Below are 18,070 nucleotides of genomic sequence, written 5' to 3' on the forward strand. Positions count from 1 at the left end.
AAGATAGTTCTATCCTTTCTAAGGACTCACGGGTGGAACGTGAATCTAGAGAAGAGTTCATTAATTCCACAGGCAAGGGTTCCTTTCCTGGGAACTCTAATAGATTCTATATCCATGAAAATCTTCTTGACGGAAGTCAGAAAGTTAAAGATTCTAAATACATGCCGAACCTTTCAGTCCAATCCTCGGCCATCAGTGGCTCAGTGCATGGAGGTAATTGGATTGATGGTGGCGGCAATAGACATTGTTCTATTTGCTCATTTTCATCTTTGACCTCTACAACTGAGCATGCTCAGGCAGTGGAATGGAGATAATGCAAATTAGAGCCTCTCTTCTTTGGTGGTTGTCGCAGGATCATCTGTCCCAAGGGACGTGCTTCCGCAGACCCTCATGGGTGATAGTGACAACCGATGCCAGTCTACTAGGATGGGGTGCAGTCTGGAATTCCCTGAAGGCTCAGGGTGTGTGGACTTGGTCGGAGTCTCTGCTTCCAATCAATATTCTGGAATTGAGAGCGATATTCAATGCGCTTCAGGCTTGGCCTCAGTTGGCTTCGGCCAAATTCATCCAGTTTCAGTCGGACAACATCACGTCTGTGGCTTACATCAATAATCAGGGAGGAACGAGGAGTTCCTTAGCGATGACAGAAGTATCCAAGATAATTCGGTGGGCGGAGGCTCACTCTTGTTATCTGTCAGCAATTTACATCCCAGGAGTGGACAACTGGGAAGCGGATTTTTTGAGCAGACAGACGTTTCATCCGGGGGAATGGGAACTCCATCTGGAGGTCTTTGCCACCCTGATTCTCAGGTGGAGCAGACCGGAATTGGATCTGATGGCATCTCGTCAGAATGCCAAGCTCCTAAGATACGGATCAGGATCCAGGGATCCTCAGGCCGAACTAATAGATGCCTTGGCAGTGCGTTGGTCGTTCAACCTAGCCTATGTGTTTCCACCGTTTGCTCTCCTTCCCTGGGTGATTGCATGGATCAAACAGGTGAGGGCTTCGGTAATTCTAATCGCTCCTGTGTGGCCTCGCAGGACTTGGCATGCCGATCTGGTGGACATGTCCTCTCTGCCACCGTGGAAGCTTCCATTGAGGCAGGACCTTCTCATTCAGGGACCCTTCCATCATCTGAAACTAATTTCTCTGCAGATGACTGCTTGGAGATTGAACGCTTGATTTTATCTAAGCGAGAGTTCTCTGAATCGGTCATTGATACCTTGATTCAGGCAAGCAAACCTGTTACTAGAAAAATTTACCATAAGATATGGCGTAAATATCTTTATTGGTGCAAATCCAAGGGATACTCATGGAGTAGGGTTAGGAATCCTAGGATTTTATCTTTTCTCCAAGAAGGATTGGAGAAAGGGTTGTCAGCAAGTTCCTTAAAGGGACAGATTTCTGCTTTGACTATTTTGCTACACAAACGCCTGGCAGATGTTCCAGATGTTCAATCTCTTTGTCAGGCTTTGACTAGGATCAGGCCTGTGTTTAAACCAATTGCTCCTCCTTGGAGTTTGAATTTAGTTCTTAATGTTCTTCAAGGGGTTCCGTTTGAACCTATGCATTCCTTAGATATTAAGTTATCTTGGAAAGTTTTATTTTTGGTTGATATTTCTTCTGCTTGCAGAGTTTCTGAGCTTTTGGCATTACAATGTGATTCTCCTTATCTTATTTTCCATGCTGATAAGGTGGTGTTACGTACCAAACCTGGTTTTCTTCTTAAGGTTGTTTCTAACAAGAATATTAATCAGGAAATTATTGTTCCTTCCTTGTGTCCTAACCCTTCTTCTAAGAAGGAGCATCTGTTACAAAATTTGGACGTAGTCCGTGCCTTGAAGTTCTACTTGCAGGCAACTAAGGATTTTCCTCAAACATCTTCATTATTTGTTGTGTTTGATGGGAAACGTAGGGGTCAGAAAGCTACGGCTACCTCTCTTTCTCTTTGGCTGAGGAGTATCATTCGTGTGGACAGCAGCCTCCTGAACGAATTATGGCCCATTCTACTAGAGCGGTGGCTTCCTCATGGGCATTTAAAAATGATGCTTCTGTTGAACAGATTTGCAAGACTGCAACTTGGCCGTCTCTTCACACTTTTTCCAAATTTTCCAAATTTGATACTTTTGCCTCGTCCGAAGCTGTTTTTGGAAGAAAGGTTCTTCAAGCAGTGGTGCCTTCCATTTAGGTTCCTGTCTTGTCCCTCCCTTTCATCTGTGTCCTACTGCTTTGGTATTGTATCCCATAAGTAAGGATGAAATCCGTGGACTCGTCATATCTTGTAAAAGAAAAGGAAATTTATGCTTACCTGATAAATTTATTTCTTTTACGATATGACGAGTCCATGGCCCACCCTGTCAATTTCTGAGACAGGTCTTTATTTTTGTTAAACTTCAGTCACCTCTGCACCTTGGCTTTTCCTTTCTCTTCCTAAATTCGGTCGAATGACTGGAGTGGGAGGGAAGGGAGGAGCTATATATACAGCTCTGCTGTGGTGCTCTTTGCCTCCTCCTGCTGACCAGGAGGCGATATCCCATAAGTAAGGATGAAATCCGTGGACTCGTCATATCGTAAAAGAAATAAATTTATCAGGTAAGCATACATTTCCTTTTGCAGGAGGATATTTCAGCTATGACAACTTGTAGCAGTGAAAAGTTAATAAAGTTCTGAGTATGATGCTGTTGTAGCAATTAGAGAGTGATTATAACCAAATGCATACTTGAAATTTAGAATAAGTTCAGAGTTTGTTAAGTAGCAGTGTCCAGGAAACAAAATGGAATTATATGGAATACTTGCGATTAGATGATAATTTGCTTAACTTAAAAGGAAAAAAGGCTGTAGTTTGATTATGCTGGGAAAATCCATACTGGGACAGTCACAGTCCTCTGTTGCTCTGGAACAAAGCTTCAAAGCTCATGCAATGCACATTAGGCCTGATATGATTTAAAAAGAGTCTGAAGGAATCAGGTGCATGAATGATTAATTAATTAGGCAGGTAAGTTGAATGCAGATACTCCCCAAATAGTATGATTGTCAGTAGCATGGAAGGCAGTCTTAAAGGGACAGTGATATCAGGCAGGCATATGTTACAGAACCCCCTCCTTAAAGGTGACCTCCGGGCGCCCAATGCAATCCAAAAGGACAACAATGACATTGAGAGCCAGTAGTAGCTGCAAGGAGGTAGTGAGTCCAATCCGAAATCAAGAAAGGAGGGTTGGAGATCTCTTGAAACAGCAAAATGACAATGTGAAGGCCATGGATTTCAGGTATCAAAAGATCTTGAAAATGATGAGAGCAAAACTTGAAGTCATCTTTCTTGTAGTCATCATGAGAATGCTTGAACGTAACATACAATGAGCCTTCAACCACGAAATAATCCTGAGGGTTGATAGGCGAATGTACTTCATGACAGATAACCATATACACAGCCAATGAAAAGGCACCTAGTCCTAGACATATGAATAGGCTTTCCTCAACTTCAGAAATAGAGATGCAGCATTCTGGATTGTAAACCAGATTATTTACTTTTGGATCAAAGATTTGAGTACCCTCAGGATTAACCTCTTGGCTGAGGATTAGATATACTCCAAAAGAAAAAGCTATAGCCACTAACAGGGCTTTCTTCAAAGTAGGAGATAGACGTGTAGAGTGCACAATTTGACCAGTTCTTGTTATCTTCTGGTTCAATATCTAATGTGTCCTCACTGGAGTCAGAATCAAGAGTGTCCTCACTAGGATCAGGTATAGGAATACCTATTATGGGGCCAGGTTCAGGAATGTCCTCACTAAGATCAGGTAAAGGAATGCCCACACCAGGGCAAGGTTCAGGAATACCCACATCTGGGCAAGGTTCAGGAATATCCTCAGTAGGATCAGGTAAAGGAATGCCTATGCCAAGGCAAGGTTCAAGAATATCCTCAGTAGGATCAGGTAAAGGAATGCCCACGCCAGGGCAAGGTTCAGGAATGCCCACACCAGGACAAGGTTCAGGAATATCCTCAGTAGGATCAGGTACAGTAATGCCCACTCCAGGGCATGGTTCAGGAATGCCCACACCAGGGAAAGGTTCGAGGACAGAAGAAATGAGGACAGGTGTGCCAAGTCGAGGCTTTGTTCATGGACAAAAGGCTTGAAGACAGGTATGCCCTCATTAGGGTTAGAAACATGAGTGTCCAAATTTGGGACAGTTGCTGAGTTACTTGTACTGGGATCAGGTTCAACTATAGAAAAAGAAAAAGAATCCACTTTAGAGCCAGGAACCATACTCACTTCTGAGCAGAGGGCAAGGCTTTGTTCAGGGTTCACAAACTAAAAATTTACAAGACCCACTTTAGAGCCAAGAACCATACTCACTTCTTTTTTTTTTAAATCTTTTATTTATGATCAACAATACATCTATATAGCAAAATAGTACAAAAATGTTTAGCCTGCAAGGGCTAAAAAACATATCATTACAAAGGCATAATTTACATTAAAAAATAATGACCGTCGGGGGGGCGGAGCCTATGCTTGCAGCGGCAGGACGTGTTTTAGAGAAGCTCCTGCTTATATTTATAAACTTTGCTTTCTACTTTCATCTAAGAAGAGATATTTACCAAGGATTGTTTTGCTGGGTAGCTAAGACTATCTATCTAGTATATCAAAAGTCCAGGAGTGGACTACGGACACCCTGATCTATGTTCTCCAAGTGAGCTGCGTACATTTTTTTGTGAGCTAGGCCTTTATAGACTTGCAACCAGTGCACAGCGCGGCTAAGGCTACCGGTTATATTCTCCTCCCAGACCTCTGGATCACTACGTGCACAGATACGCTTCATACATAGATACGACAGTTACTACAAGCCCTTGGGCTACACTTATAATCTATTAGGGCTACTGTACCCGGTCCTATTATATGGATGTGATGGATACCTATCAGGAAAGTATTACCCTGAGAGCCATGCTGCCTCCAACCATGGAGATAAGGAACGCTACCTTACTAAATAGCCTACTACATATGCTGGATAGCTGCCAATGCAGTCTTTTATGGGAGATACGGGAGGCTTTCACTTCATCCCGGATCATGCTACGGGAACATAAGGTCTCAGACAATTGCAGCCAAAGTGCCGGCGACACGCCGCAGAGACCGGGCGAGATAACACCCAATGTGGCAGGCGGTGCTTTTGAGATGCTCCATAAATTTGGAGATCAGACCACTGAACTTACCTCTACACCCGTGTTGACCGATAGAGGTTCACTACCCGGACCGGCTTCCATGTGTGGGATCGGCGTGTCAGCTGGACATGTATCCCTTTTCTGGAGCTCTAGTCAGGACACATCGCAGCCTCATAAAAATTTGCCAATTTATAAAAAAGCGGTCGACAAGGACTGGCAGACTTTCCCTGAGTCGCAGTGTCCAGATAATGATAGTGGGAATATGGTGAGAGCAGCGATATACACCATAGACCCCAAGTTTCTGAGTGGCAGAGTCAGCAAAAGGTGCGTTAGTCCCTGGTTCTGTCCCACATTGCTGCAAGACTGGTATAGGATAAGTTACTCCCAGTACAGGATCATCAGCAGTACGTATGATTTGGAAATGATCTAAGACATAACTACTTTATCAGAACTGCCAAATATGATTATAATCTTGGGACATATCTATATAGCCTAGCCTTATCCTAATGATGGCAATTATGCCAGATGTCTAGTGATAATTCATACCTAAGGCTACTTTGTTCTTTCCACAACCTATGGAGATGCAGTTATTTATTATCATGTTGACATTATATGATCCCTATACTTATAACCTGAGACAGTATACCACAATACTTTAGGAGCACTATGGGTTAAGAATTAGCGTCTGCAATTAAATATTCCTATGCCATAATGTATGGATGTGTAGATACTTGTTCTTATTATATGCTCCCCACACTAATTACCTAAAATTCTGCACCATATTACTTTCAGTGTGTAACTAGCTTACAAATTTCTGTTAACCAATGAGAATTTATCTATGAGTTTACTTTTTCAAGTCTGTGATTCAGTAAGATAGTAACTTTTGCTTTATTATTAGAAGATCAAGATCTCTGAAAGATTTCTCCATATATATGTATTTATATAGAACGTAGCCTAAGAGAAGAAGCTAACATTTATTTCCTGCTATTTAGACTATATATTTGCCTATAGTTATGTGGGATACTATATAGAATGAAAAATATGAATATCTCACATATAAGCTAGATCCTATTTAGGGTGAAATTTCAACAGTGCTCGTGTTTCTTTTTTTTTCTATGTTTATGTTTTTTTAAGTAGGCTGGGATCACAAGCCTCTATGTCTGTTAGCACAGTTTAATGGTTTTATACTAAGGGCTCACTTGATCAGCTTCATAGGTGTCTATATTTACAGTGCGCTGTGAATTTAAATCTTGTCAATTGTATATCAGTTGGTACATTCATTATTAAATGCAGACTAATATAACTGCTATATGCTACACCCTTTCAAGTATCCTAAATTATATCTCTAAATTTGTTACACTTATAGTCCCCTCCATATATATATGTGTGTTATACTATGATAGGGTCTCCCCTATAGCTGGATTATTATATTTTGACCCTATATGGAAGACAACTAATACTACTATTACTATACAAGCTGAATATATATGCTGTATTTTAATAAAGTTTGGAAGGTCCAAAAGAGACCTGAATATTTTAGAGATCTAGAAGTATAGAGCATGGTATTGATTAATATGTTACAATGCTATTTTAAAGGTCTATAAAGGACCTTATATTATTAACCCCCCTGTTATTTTCTTATAATAGATGTGTTGGAGGTCCAAAAGTGGCCTCACTTTTGTCACGGGGAAAAACAAAACACAAAAAAACGAGGATTAGTATTGGATAGTTTTTGTTTTATCTTCTTACGCATATACTATTTAGATATTTCGTCTATGTTTTTGTATTCCATCTGATTGTGCATGTATACACCTATCTGCTCATATGTCATTCCATTGCTATGGAACATAATATTTGTTTGTTTGTATTATTGCATGTCAGAACTCCTGTATGTTTCTTTAATCCTCAATAAAAATATTTAAAAATAAAAAATAATGACCGTCAATACATGTTGATAATAACCTAACAAAGTGTACTTATCCAGTAGAAATGTCCTAATACTGAAATACATTATGTCGCTAGATTAACATGGCAACAATTACTTCTTCTGCGTTCATATTGTTGGGGTTTTTTTTTTTTTTTTTTTAAATCATTTATTTTCAAGTCAGCCAAAAAACACAATACATGCTTGAAGCAGATATAAACAACAAATGGAAATAATTATACATATCTTGACAAAAATAACATACATCTGTATATTTGCACATTCTCAATATCTTGCTGACATTCTTTTCTCATAAATAAATCTTACAATGCAGATAGAAGGAGGAAAAAGAAAGAAAGAAAAAGAAAGAAGCAAAAAGAAAAAAGCGAGAGAAAAAAAAAAAAAAAAAAAGGAAATATTGGGAATTCTCTACTCCATCATCCCCCTCCCCCTGTCCCCCTCATCCTATACAAGAGATTGTTAGTACCATGATACAGGGAATATATTGCGTAGAATTAAGCCTTCAAAATATACAGATCTCTGAAATGCTTTGGTAAGTATGTATTGAGTAGGGAGCGGATAGGTCTGTATTACTTTCAACCATTTGTTAAAGAATCGTTGTATTTGCTTCTCGCTTGTACTGGAAACATTATATTGCTCAAACGTAATCTGTGCTTTGACCGCTTGGAGGAATAAAATAAAAGGAGGGGTTTTATTATTTTTCCAATTTTTCAGTATTAGATTCCTAACTATTAAGGTGATGGTGTTACTTAGGTTATGGGATACCGAGTCTGGTACCATAAGAAAAACATTTTTTAAATCAAATGAAAAGGGCTCCTGTATACTCTTGTTTAACCAATAATTTACTTTGCGCCAAAACTGATTTATTTTTGGGCAGTACCAGAAACAGTGAAATAAATTTGCTAGGGGGGATTTACATTTATAACACTGTCCTTGCTGTTCTGATGACCAGCGCGCATGTCTTTTGGGTGAAATATATGAGTTGTTGAGAAGTTTTAAGTGAGATTCCTTCCAGGAGAAGGGAAGGGGCGCATCATTCACCCATTTGATGCTTTTACTAATTGTTTCATCATTAATTTCGTCAAAATGTCTAGCCCAGTGTGCTGAACATTGTTCCATGATTAGCTGGCCTTGTTTTGCAAGCAATATTTTGTATAATAGCGAGATTGAATGCTTCCCCTGGCTATATGAGTTAATATAGTCTCCAACTCTATCATATTTCCCTGGCCATGGCTCCATCTGCAGCTTTTCCTGTATAAAGTGGCGGATCTGTAAATATGCATAGAAAGATTTGTTCGAAAGATTATACTGTATGGCGATGTTCTCGAACGTGCGCACCTCAAATCCATCGTCTAATAATTGTACTATCGAAGTTAGGCCCTTACTAGCCCAGCTATTGTATATTGTGTATTGAAATCCTGACTGAAACTCTGGATTACCTCTAATAGGAAGGAAGCTAGATACATGAAAATTGATCTTTAACCAGGAACAAAGTTGCTGCCATGCTTTAACAGTATTAAAAATACTGACTAATGTTTTAATTTTTTCAGGTAGTCGTCTATGGGGGCAATGTAAGGTTTATTTATTAAAACATACTGCAAACAAACAAAACATGTAACAATAGAAAACACCAGAAGACAAGACCAAACAAGAAAAAAACACAAACTAGGAGAGGAAAAAAAAAAAGGGGGGAGGCACTCCATCCTTTCCTTTCCCTTTTGTCTCCCTTATCTCTTCAAGGGTTATCTTCACTCCCCTCTGACCAGCATTGGGGGAAACAACCAGTAACGGTTTAATCAATTTTTTTTAGATAAAAATTGGTAATGACAAACTGAAAACTTCCCATTTCCTGAAAAATGAAGGTAAATACTCCTCCTGAGGATATGTCAAATTTAACTGTTCTACCGTAAATTGTGTAATCAACGCATTTTTAAAATGCGAAATTTTAAGAGACGCCCTCGCTTTCCACCTTTTAAGAATAAGGTTCTGGCCAATTAATATAATAGTATTTAGAAGCTTAAAATTTTTCGCGATTCCATGAAATTTCGCTAAAAAGAATATCTCGCATGGTTTGGAATAATAGTCTAAATGCAAGACATTATTCATCCAATATATAATTTTTTGCCAAAACTGGAAAATTTTTGGGCATTCCCAGAAACAATGCAATAAGTCCGCCTATAATGACCTACATCTAGGGCAGGGAAGCAATGTTTTATACCATTTTGATAGAATTCCTGGTGTAAGATAACTCATGATGTTGGCACCCATGATTCTGCAGTTATTTTAAAACTGTCAATTATAATCTGATCACTAATATCAGGAATTTGTTTTACCATTTTGCCACAATATCATTGATCTGCATACAGGATGTTTTTTGGTTTAATAATAAATATAATGGAGAAATTGCATATACACCAGCTGCATAGCTAGATATTCTATTATGCAGTTCGCCCAGTGTTCAATCTGAACCATGCTTTTGTATCAGTTCATATAGAAAGTGCCTCACCTGAAGGTAAGCGTAGAATTCACGTGGAGAGAGACCAAATTTATTAGCCAATTCTGCATACATTATAGGATGACCCATAATCCCCCGTATTTGATAAATACAATTTAAACCTTTAGAAGCCCATATTTCAAAAATCGTATTTGAAAGCCCCGGAGCAAAATTGGGGTTACCACAAATAGGTAGATACTGTGAAATATATGGAGAGTAACTTAATTCCACACACAGTTTCTTCCAAGCTATTATAACATTCTTAAACATACTGGCAAAAAAAATGCTTGAGGGAAGAGATGTTAATGGGCAATGTAATATCACCTTTAAACAAAATGGGGCAACAAGTTTGGATTCCCAGGTGATTGACGTAATTTGTTCTTTCTCTGTTATCCAGTCTATGGCAAATCTTGCCAAAGCAACTAAATTATACATTTGTATATTCGGGAGTGCTAGGCCAGCAGACATTTTCGAATTCATGAGCTGATGTATCGCTATCCGAGGTTTAGTTCCCTGCCATAAGAATCTGGAACAGGCTTTATTGTATTTCTGTACATCTGCCTTATGAATAGGAAGAGGTATGTTTTGAAAAATATAAAATAACTTAGGAAAAAGGATGGTCTTAATTAAAACAACTCACGCTGATAAAGAGATGGATAAAGAAACCCAATCCTCCAGTTTTCTCTTACAGGTTCAAACTATACCAATCATCAGGATTTTTAGATAACCTAAGCCCCAGATACTTAATTTGGGGAACTTCCAAAAATGGATGCCTAATTTTAGCTGTCGAACTTCTATGTAACCACATCAGTTCAGATTTAAGTATATTGATCTTATAGCCCGAGATTACTCCAAACTGTCCGATTATATTCTGCAATTCTGGCAACATATCTTGAAGATTAGACAGGAATAATAGGAGGTCATCTGCATATAATAGCAAGAACAATTTCTTTTCTGCCACTAAGATACCCTCTAGTTCCTGATGGAGCAGTATAGCTAAGGGTTCTAAACAAATGTTAAATAATAAAGGAGAAAGAGGGCACCCTTGACGGGTCCCTCTTTGTAATATGAAACGTTGGGAAATAGTATTATTAATAATAATAGCTGATGCAGGCCTACTATAAATAGAGTGGATACAGTTGTGGAAATGTCCCAACTTATCCGATCAAAAGCCTTCTCGGCATCCACTGTTAGAATAACTTTGTCGGATAATAAAAAAAAACTGGGGTCCTTATACTTGATCCACAGATATTCTAACAGTACTAAGAGTTTCCTCGTGTTCCTAGCCGGATTCCGGCCTGGCATGAACCCTGATTGATTTTCATATATTATGTCCCCTATATGTGGTTTTAGACGGTTAGCTAAAATAGCAGCTAATAACTTATAATCGGTATTGAGGACCGAGATAGGCCTGTACTTTTTCAATATCTAGCTGATTAGTAAATCTTTTTGTACCCTCTTTAATAGCCGGAATAGCATTCCTAGAACTGGGCTTATTAATTCTGGTGAGATATTTAGCAGAACTTCCGGTAAATCCACCATAAAGAGCTTTCAATCTAAGCACTTCTTGAGTACTTTTCTGTTTTAAATTAATGTCTCGAGCGCCTTCACATATATATCCCACCTAGTTTTAATGGGATTATCTATATAGGCTCTATAATCGTTTTTAACTTGATTGGCTAACTGAACTTCAATACGACTACATTTTTTCTTCTGCAGAATCATATAAGATTTTATCTCACCGCGAATGACTGCTTTGGCCGTCTCCCAAAACACTTCTATTTTCCCAAGATAATTTGCATTATGATTATAGAATTCCAGCCATTTATTACCCAGCCAATTTTGAAAATTAGTATTATTACTTAAGTGTTTCGGTAAATATATATTGTTGTTAACATTACCATTCATACCTGACCTACAGCTCAATGATATGGCAGCATGATCAGATATTACAATATCCTCGATTTTAGCCTCCCACTTCCACTTCAGAAGGGATTCAGAGATACAGAAATAATCAATTCTAGATAGCGATTGTTGTGCTTTCGACATACATGTATATAAACGCAGATCGGGGTTCTGAACCCGCCAGATATCAATAAGCCCTAATTGTGAACAAAATATTTGAAAAATTCGCACTTTCCTGTCTCTAGATTTGACATCTTTTTTATTTGAGTTATCTAGGCTAGGATCAGCTAATATATTAAAGTCTCCAGCTATTATTAAATTTAGACCTATGTATCTATGTAATTTCACTGCCAAATTAACCCAAAATTCACGGTCGATTTGATTAGGGCCATAAATATTACATAATATGTATTTAACCTTGTTAATGATTATTTCTATAATTAGAAATCGTCCGTCAGGATCCAATTCTTTATTTACAATTTGGTATACTACTTTTTTGTTCAATAGAATCGCTACACCCCTTTTCCTATTATCTTGTGTGGTGGCGATAACCTCACTTACCCAATTAGTTTTAAGTTTAACAATTTCTGAGGCTTTAAGATGTAATTCTTGAAGTAGAACAACATCGGGCTTCAGTTTCCCAAGGTATTTAATTATTGATTTCCTTTTAATTGGGGAGGTTATCCCACCTAAGTTCCATGAAATTAGGTTAAGACTCGATTCCATCAGCCTAATTTAAATATACCTGAAGTAATACATGGTACAGATGGATAGAGTAAGATTGCAGATAATGTAGGAGCAGCAGCGCCAGGAAAGGAAAGGAGGAGAAAAAAAACCACAGAAGACAACAATGAACTAATTTCCATCCCATACCTACTTAGGTGCACATATAAACTTGACTCCAAATACAGTTCTAACCTGCACCCACTTCTCTACAAAATGCTTCAGCTTCCAGAGGATTATTTAACGTGTAAGAACTGCCTTCTTTCAGTACTTTCAATTTAGCAGGAAAGATCAATTTTATGTTGAAATTAGCGTTCAATAACCGACCATAATAAGGAGACATTTCCCTTCTTTTGTTTAAAGTTTCTGCTGAGAAATCTTGGAAAAATAATAGCTTATGTGTACCCAATAAAAAGGACTTCAGTTTCCTATAATATTTAAGATATAGCAATTTGTCTTGGAAGTTAATGAATTTAAATATAGCAGGTCTTGGCTTCACATTCTCATGGCTCTCTTTACGGTATCCGATTCTGTGAACCCGCTCTACCTGAAAAGGGATATCTGGCAATGGTATCTGTAGTGCCTGAAGCAGAGTAGTAGTTACAAAGGTCATCAAATCTTGGAATTCCGCTGATTCTGGTAACCCTATAATTTTTAAGTTATTATGTCTTGAGCGATCTTCAAGATCCTCAATTTTTGCTTGTAATATCGCAAGTGATTTACTATGCGATGCTAACAAGGGTTCATATGAATTATGTTGATCTTCTAGATCAGATACTCTGTAATCTCGTGGCAAACTGTCTAACTTCTATTGTTAGATTAGATATCTCTTGTTTGTTTTCCAATGTGATAGACTTAAATTGGGGGGTCAGGATTTTTGCAACTTCGGCTGCAAATTCTGTCATGTTAATATTTGTGGGATTAACAATTCCTCTATCTGTGGGTACATCTATACTAGAATAGGGATTCTTGCTGTTCCCTTTTTTTTCCTTGTGCTTAGGAGGCATCTTTGGGGATGAGCTCTTATTGAGCATATATCTATCCATATACCGCCAAGTACTAAAATGTATATATATGTGTATAGTCCCTGTGTATCCTGAACTGTGATACTCAGGCCTAGATTTGGAGTTCGGCGGTAGAAGGGCTGTTAACGCTCCGCGGGTTTTTTTCTGGCCAAACCATAAATTTAACTCTGGTATCGAGAGTTTAAACAAATGCTGCGTTAGGCTCCAAAAAAGGAGCGTAGAGCATTTTTACCGCAAATGCAACTCTCGATACCAGAGTTGCTTACGGACGCGGCCGGCCTCAAAAACGTGCTCGTGCACGATTCCCCCATAGAAAACAATGGGGCTGTTTGAGCTGGAAAAAAACCTAACACCTGCAAAAAAGCAGCGTTCAGCTCCTAACGCAGCCCCATTGTTTCCTATGGGGAAACACTTCCTACGTCTGCACCTAACACTCTAACATGTACCCCGAGTCTAAACACCCCTAACCTTACACTTATTAACCCCTAATCTGCCGCCCCCGCTATCGCTGACACCTGCATATTTTTTTTAACCCCTAATCTGCCGCTCCGTAAACCGCCGCAACCTACGTTATCCCTATGTACCCCTAATCTGCTGCCCTAACATCGCCGACCCCTATATTATATTTATTAACCCCTAATCTGCCCCCTCAACGTCGCCGACACCTGCCTACACTTATTAACCCCTAATCTGCCGAGCGGACCTGAGCGCTACTATAATAAAGTTATTAACCCCTAACCCGCCTCACTAACCCTATCATAAATAGTATTAACCCCTAATCTGCCCTCCCTAACATTGCCGACACCTACCTTCAATTATTAACCCCTAATCTGCCGAGCGGACCTCACCGCTACTATAATAAATGTATTAACCCCTAAAGCTAAGTCTAACCCTAACACTAACACCCCCCCTAAGTTAAATATAATTTAAATCTAACGAAATAAATTAACTCTTATTAAATAAATGATTCCTATTTAAAGCTAAATACTTACCTGTAAAATAAATCCTAATATAGCTACAATATAAATTATAATTATATTATAGCTATTTTAGGATTAATATTTATTTTACAGGCAACTTGGTATTTATTTTAACCAGGTACAATAGCTATTAAATAGTTAAGAACTATTTAATAGCTACCTAGTTAAAATAATAACAAATTTACCTGTAAAATAAATCCTAACCTAAGATATAATTAAACCTAACACTACCCTATCAATAAATTAATTAAATAAACTACCTACAATTACCTACAATTAACCTAACACTACACTATCAATAAATTAATTAAATAAACTACCTACAATTACCTACAATTAACCTAACACTACACTATCAATAAATTAATTAAACACAATTGCTACAAATAAATACAATTAAATAAACTAACTAAAGTACAAAAAATAAAAAAGAACTAAGTTACAAAAAATAATAAAATATTTACAAACATAAGAAAAATATTACAACAATTTTAAACTAATTACACCTACTCTAAGCCCCCTAATAAAATAACAAAGCCCCCCAAAATAAAAAATTCCCTACCCTATTCTAAATTAAAAAAGTTACAAGCTCTTTTACCTTACCAGCCCTGAACAGGGCCCTTTGCGGGGCATGCCCCAAGAATTTCAGCTCTTTTGCCTGTAAAAAAAAACATACCATACCCCCCCCCAACATTACAACCCACCACCCACATACCCCTAATCTAACCCAAACCCCCCTTAAATAAACCTAACACTAAGCCCCTGAAGATCTTCCTACCTTGTCTTCACCATACCAGGTTCACCGATCCGTCCTGGCTCCAACATCTTCATCCAACCCAAGCGGGGGTTGGCGATCCATCATCCGGTGCTGAAGAGGTCCAGAAGAGGCTCCAAAGTCTTCCTCCTATCCGGCAAGAAGAGGACATCCGGACCGGCAAACATCTTCTCCAAGCGGCATCTTCAATCTTCTTCCATCCGGTGCGGAGCGGGTCCATCTTGAAGCAGGCGACGCGGATCCATCCTCTTCTTCCGTTGTCTCCTGACGAATGACGGTTCCTTTAAGGGACGTCATCCAAGATGGCGTCCCTCGAATTCCGATTGGCTGATAGGATTCTATCAGCCAATCGGAATTAAGGTAGGAATTTTCTGATTGGCTGATGGAATCAGCCAATCAGAATCAAGTTCAATCCGATTGGCTGATCCAATCAGCCAATCAGATTGAGCTCGCATTCTATTGGCTGTTCCGATCAGCCAATAGAATCCTATCAGCCAATCGGAATTCGAGGGACGCCATCTTGGATGACGTCCCTTAAAGGAACCGTCATTCGTCGGGAGACAACGGAAGAAGAGGATGGATCCGCGTCGCCTGCTTCAAGATGGACCCGCTCCGCACCGGATGGAAGAAGATTGAAGATGCCGCTTGGAGAAGATGTTTGCCGGTCCGGATGTCCTCTTCTTGCCGGATAGGAGGAAGACTTTGGAGCCTCTTCTGGACCTCTTCAGCACCGGATGATGGATCGCCAACCCCCGCTTGGGTTGGATGAAGATGTTGGAGCCAGGACGGATCGGTGAACCTGGTATGGTGAAGACAAGGTAGGAAGATCTTCAGGGGCTTAGTGTTAGGTTTATTTAAGGGGGGTTTGGGTTAGATTAGGGGTATGTGGGTGGTGGGTTGTAATGTTGGGGGGGGGTATGGTATGTTTTTTTTTACAGGCAAAAGAGCTGAAATTCTTGGGGCATGCCCCGCAAAGGGCACTGTTCAGGGCTGGTAAGGTAAAAGAGCTTGTAACTTTTTTAATTTAGAATAGGGTAGGGAATTTTTTATTTTGGGGGGCTTTGTTATTTTATTAGGGGGCTTAGAGTAGGTGTAATTAGTTTAAAATTGTTGTAATATTTTTCTTATGTTTGTAAATATTTTATTATTTTTTGTAACTTAGTTCTTTTTATTTTTTGTACTTTAGTTAGTTTATTTAATTGTATTTATTTGTAGCAATTGTGTTTAATTAATTTATTGATAGTGTAGTGTTAGGTTAATTGTAGGTAATTGTAGGTAGTTTATTTAATTAATTTATTGATAGTGTAGTGTTAGGTTAATTGTAGGTAATTGTAGGTAGTTTATTTAATTAATTTATTGATAGGGTAGTGTTAGGTTTAATTATATCTTAGGTTAGGATTTATTTTACAGGTAAATTTGTTATTATTTTAACTAGGTAGCTATTAAATAGTTCTTAACTATTTAATAGCTATTGTACCTGGTTAAAATAAATACCAAGTTGCCTGTAAAATAAATATTAATCCTAAAATAGCTATAATATAATTATAATTTATATTGTAGCTATATTAGGATTTATATTACAGGTAAGTATTTAGCTTTAAATAGGAATCATTTATTTAATAAGAGTTAATTTATTTCGTTAGATTTAAATTATATTTAAGTTAGGGGGGTGTTAGTGTTAGGGTTAGACTTAGCTTTAGGGGTTAATCAATTTATTAGAATAGCGGTGAGCTCCGGTCGTCAGATTAGGGGTTAATAATTGAAGTTAGGTGTCGGCGATGTTAGGGAGGGCAGATTAGGGGTTAATACTATTTATGATAGGGTTAGTGAGGCGGGTTAGGGGTTAATAACTTTATTATAGTAGCGCTCAGGTCCGCTCGGCAGATTAGGGGTTAATAAGTGTAGGCAGGTGTCGGCGACGTTGAGGGGGGCAGATTAGGGGTTAATAAATATAATATAGGGGTCGGCGGTGTTAGGGGTAGCAGATTAGGGGTACATAAGGATAACGTAGGTGGCGGCGCTTTGCGGTCGGAAGATTAGGGGTTAATTATTTTAAGTAGCTGGCGGCGACGTTGTGGGGGGCAGGTTAGGGGTTAATAAATGTAATACAGGGGTCGGCGGGGTTAGGGGCAGCAGATTAGGGGTACATAAGTATAACGTAGGTGGCGGTCGGCAGATTAGGGGTTAAAAATTTAAATCGAGTGTCGGCGATGTGGGGGGACTTCGGTTTAGGGGTACATAGGTAGTTTATGGGTGTTAGTGTACTTTAGGGTACAGTAGTTAAGAGCTTTATGAACCGGCGTTAGCCCAGAAAGCTCTTAACTCCTGCTTTTTTCCTGCGGCTGGAGTTTTGTCGTTAGAGCTCTAACGCTCACTTCAGAAACGACTCTAAATACCGGCGTTAGGAAGATCCCATTGAAAAGATAGGATACGCAAATGGCGTAAGGGGATCTGCGGTATGGAAAAGTCGCGGCTGAAAAGTGAGCGTTAGACCCTTTAATCACTGACTCCAAATACCAGCGGGCGGCCAAAACCAGCGTTAGGAGCCTCTAACGCTGGTTTTGACGGCTACCGCCGAACTCCAAATCTAGGCCCCAGTGTTTAATAGTGCAAATAATTTAGATAGAGTATATATGTGAGTTAAATATGTTTAACCCTGGAGCAGCAATTATTCTTATTATATTGCTGTTCACAAGTTGAAAAAAAATTAAAAATCATTAATAAAGTGTCAAGATACAAATGATGTGCCTGTGAGAAATATAGGTGTGTAATGTGCTAAAATAAGTGATTAGACAAATCCAAACAATCAAAAAAGAACAGAAAAAATATCTATAGAAGCAATCTATAAAGAGTATCTTCGTATACCAATATCAAGTAAAACTTAAGTAACTATTATTAAATTAATGGAAACGACACTTAAAGTTTGCAGACAGTTAAGCAAGGGATATATGCAGACAGTACATTTAACTTCTGCACAGGTTAGTTTTTAATATCAGACCACCAACAGTTTAGCATAACCTCTTTAGCAGTTTTGTAAGTTAACTCTTTCTATTCCTATATACTATTAGG

This window comes from Bombina bombina, chromosome 2, assembly GCF_027579735.1.
Source record: "Bombina bombina isolate aBomBom1 chromosome 2, aBomBom1.pri, whole genome shotgun sequence".
Taxonomy (NCBI): domain Eukaryota; kingdom Metazoa; phylum Chordata; class Amphibia; order Anura; family Bombinatoridae; genus Bombina; species Bombina bombina.